This window comes from Bison bison, unplaced genomic scaffold (genome assembly GCF_000754665.1).
Source record: "Bison bison bison isolate TAMUID 2011002044 unplaced genomic scaffold, Bison_UMD1.0 scf7180017863325, whole genome shotgun sequence".
NCBI classification, from domain to species: Eukaryota; Metazoa; Chordata; class Mammalia; order Artiodactyla; family Bovidae; genus Bison; species Bison bison.
In genome coordinates, this window is record NW_011493897.1 from 45,891 (window position 1) to 50,221 (window position 4,331).

Below are 4,331 nucleotides of genomic sequence, written 5' to 3' on the forward strand. Positions count from 1 at the left end.
CGAATCTCGGTGGGACCTTTCTCTTTAGGCTGAGCTAAGTGTCTTTTACGCGCTTAGCCCGAACTCAGTCTCCTAGTGAAAGCGAACTCGCGCCTCAGATGCGCGCTGAGTGAGTGGACCTACTCTCCCGCCCCAGCGTCCCCCTCCCTCCTGCTCTCGGGACCAGAACTTCTGGGTCCAGCGAAAGAGGCCACGTGTCCCCCGTGCTCTGCAGCCTCCCCCTCAGCAGCCGAGGTCCCGGAAACCTATTATTCGAGCTGTGTAGGTCCGTGATCCTCGGAGAGGTGGCGGGCAGGTGGGGGTTGAGCCCGGGGCGTTCCCGATGGACCTAAACGCTCTGCTCATCGCTGGCCATCGGAGGCCCAGCCCCGCCAAGAGGCGCAACGACCGAGCCATTGCCACCTCCACCCCATCGGGTCACCTTGGGTCTCCGGGGTGAAAGGCAGAAGCTGAGCCCACTAAGGGGGCTTCTCACCGCACGTCTTGTCCCTGTGAATAGATGGTCGCGGGGGCTGTTATGTCTTTGATCAGCCAGGTTGACAGCTTTCCGGTGAGAAGAACTGTATTTTAATCCATGTGCCCAATTCTATTTCGCGTTTTAATTGATCCTATAAGACTCTGATGCTGGGAGGGATTGGGGGCAAGAGGAGAAGGGGACGACAGAGGATGAGATGACTGGATGGCATCACTGACTCGATGGACGTGAGTCTGAGTGAACTCCGGGAGTTGGTGATGGACAGGGAGGCCTGGCGTGCTGCGATTCACGGGGTCGCAAGGAGTCGGACACGACTGAGCGACTGATCTGATCTGATCTGATTTCAATTTATTTCGATTTATTCGATTTTTTTTTCAGAATTTCTCTCCCCTAAGTCTCCGCTGGACACGAAAAGCCGCTGCCAGGCTAAGATTTGAACTGACTCCAGGAAATCTAGTCCTTTCCTCCCAAGTTCAGGCAGAAAGAAGAGCCAGGGCCGCGGATCCAGCGTCTCTGGAGACCAAGGGTCCCTTATCCAACTTCATCCTGGCCTTTATAGTCAAGGCTAGATTATAGTGAATATACCTTATTTAGTTAGATTTAAGTTGGAAGCTACATCCAATTATAGTTATAAAATTAAAATAAAGCAACAACTTATGTATACCTCAGGACAACAAACCCCAAAATTGCTTTCCCCAGTATCGTTGTTGAGGACGACAGAGGATGAGATGGTTGGATGGCATCACCGACTCGGTGGACATGAGTTTGAGCAAGCTCCGGGAGTTGGTGATGGACAGGGAAGCCTGGGGAGCTGCAGTCCATGGGGTCGCAAAGAGATACGACTGAGTGACTGACCGACAGGACTGAGCGGTATTCAGCGAATGAATACCGTTGATAGCGGTATTTTTGCTATTATGTATTGTTTTGTCTATGCAATGTGAAAAAAAGTGAAGGGCTTTCTGGAATATCCTATTTCTATTACTCCCAGTAGTACCCTTAAAAACAAAAATACTTGGTGTTAGAGAAAGAGATTCACTTAAAAGATAGATATTCAATAAAAACCCTGTAGTTCCGAATTGGAATTGGGTGTTTGTGAATCTTTGTGAATTCATAAACACATACAAATACATTCAATACATACAAACACATTCCTTGGGGCTAGAGGAAAGAGCGGGAATTGTCTGCAGCGGGGCTGGAGGGAATGGAAGATGACAGTAGTGTTCTGAAACTGGATTATGGTACCTGCGATGGGGCAAGAAAAGAAAGAGAAGGAAGGAAGAAAGTGATAGTTCCACAAGAAAGGGTGGAGGCATCGTGAGACCTAGCATTGCTGTGCCCCTGCAGGTGGTGACATAGCGCCTAATCTGCGAAGTCATAGCTTGAGTAAGGTGTTCCCCCTCCCCCCACCCCCCAACCCCTGGTGCGTGTGTCTTCATCCACTGGCAACTGTCCTGGCAGGTTCAAGGCAGATGGCCTTAGTGAGGGCAGGCCTCAGGGTGGTGCAGAGAGATCAACGGCACCAGGTAAAAACCAGGAGGAAGGAGCGCAAGAGGAAATCCACAGCCTGGGGATTGCAGGTGCTGGGGGACGAAGTCAAAGAGCAGATGCATAAAACTAACGGCTGAGACATCGCTAGATTCAAAGCCGAGTTCGTCCCTGGGTGGGCTCGAACCACCAACCTTTCGGTTAACAGCCGAACGCGCTAACCGATTGCGCCACAGAGACCAACTGCTACAAGGATCTCCTGTAACATCCTGCAATGAGAATGGATTTCCCCGGTCCCTTCCAACCGCCGCGAAAAAAAGATTCAAACGTCTCTATTTTGGCCCAACCTCGCCGGCACCAGAGACACTGAGTCTGGGCGCCGAGCATGCCAGGCGGCGGACCCGGAACCCGAGTGAGCTGGGGCTCGGACGAAACAACGCGGAGCCCACAGCCGTCCTCGCCTCCTCCTGGCCGCCTCCAAAGCTGCCCGCTACCCGATACAACTGGAGCTTCTCTCGGGCTCAAGTCCTCCACTTCCCACTCGTGATCGGCCTCACCGGTCGCACTCACGGCACTTGCCCCAGGGCCCTGGAGGTCGCAAGGGGCAAGAACAGCAACTGGCTGTGTCCCCACTGCACTGCCCCTTCTCGGCGCCTCCAGAGAATAAACCACGGGGCACGACCTGGAATTGGCTCACCATGCCCGGAACGGGGCCTGGCACCCAGCAGTCGCCCAAGAAATGCTGGGCGGTGGATGCATTCCGTCTCAGCGGCTGGGAGCGGTCGGTAGACCGAGAATTCTTATGACTCCTGCAAGTTTTCAGTACTAGAGAAACCTAGATTTTTCAGGTCAGTCGTTTTCAAAACCTTCTTTCTAGCACGTGATTTTAGGAACAGATTAAAGTTCTAGAAAGTCCAAGATGGCACCACCTGGACCGGCTCTGAGCTCCCCACCCAAGACGGTTCCGCGCCTCGTTGCTTGGGTCTGAATTCGTATCCTAACAAAGAACGGGCTTCTCTTGCCTGATCACCGCCAGCAACATCGTGTGGGTCCACCTTTTGGACTTGGTGGCTTATCCCTTACTGCCCACCTAACAGGTGGGATGGAGAGGCGGACATCGCGCCAGAGAACTCAAGCTCTGAAGCAGCCCAGACCCCGCCCGAAGCCCCAAGACCTGGTCAGCTTAAAACTTCAGCTTCGGCCTCGCTAGGGCTGCAGGTGCCCCCCGGAGGAGGATGCCTGCTGCTGCTGCTAAGTCGCTTCAGTCGTGTCCGACTCTGTGAGACCACATAGACGGCAGCCCATCAGGCTCCCCCGTCCCTGGGATTCTTCAGGCAAGAACACTGGAGTGGGTTGCCATTTCCTTCTCCAATGCATGACAGTGAAAAGTGAAAGTGAAGTCGCTCAGTCGTGTCGGACTCTTCGCGACCCCATGGACTGCAGCCTACCAGGCTTCTCCGCCCATGGGATTCTCCAGGCAAGAGTACTGGAGTGGGGTGCCATTGCCTTCGCCTGCCGCACCGTAAATAACCTCCGCTGTCTAATGGGGGCATTTGGCTGAGCTGATAGGAATCCGCCCTTTTCTGGACTCAAGGGTCCTGGAGGGGTCGCCCTAATCCTGCCGATTGAATTTGCTTGCAAAGAGAGAGGCTCCCCGCCTATCTCCATTTCTCTGGCCTAGGCTGTGCATACTGGTCCAAGACTCAGGGGTTACTGGTAACCCAAAACAGGTAACCTCCTGTCTGTCTTTCTCTTTGCAGATGGGTGCTCCTGTACATATAAAATTCCCCAATAACCCTGCACACAAGGAAACTACCACAGTCAACAACTGAATTCTGCATAATGGGTACACTACAGGCAAAAATCAGCTGTGTTTCTATGCAATAGGCGTGAACAATCTGGAAAGGAAATTAAGAAAACAATTCCACTTATAATATCACTTAATTATTTATTAAGGGAAGTGAAAGACTTGAACGCTGAAAACTGCGAAACATAGCTGCAAGAAATTAAAGAACCCCTAAGGAAATGGAAAGACAGCCTCCATGGATTGGAAGATTCAGTGTAGTTGAGATGCCAGTACTACTCGAAGTGATCTGCAGAGTCAGTGCAATTCCAATCAAAAATAATCCTCAAATGGGACCTAATTAAACTTAAAAGCTTCTGCACATCAAAGGAAACTATTAGCAAGGTGAAAAGACAGCCTTCAGAATGGGAGAAAATAATAGCAAATGAAGCAACCGACAAACAACTAATCTCAAAAATATACAAGCAACTCCTACAGCTCAACTCCAGAAAAATAAATGACCCCAATCAAAAAATGGGACCAAAAGATCTAAAATAGACATTTCTACCAAAGAAGACATACAGATGG

At 51.3% G+C, this 4,331-nt stretch overlaps 1 non-coding gene across 1 annotated transcript; it reads right to left on the reverse strand.

Annotated features, from left to right (window-relative positions):
• Positions 1–2,126: 2,126 nt before the first annotated feature.
• On the reverse strand, positions 2,127–2,200 carry TRNAN-GUU. Its single transcript has one exon. It is a non-coding gene; the product is annotated as a tRNA-Asn (tRNA).
• Between the last annotated feature and the right edge of the window lie 2,131 nt (positions 2,201–4,331).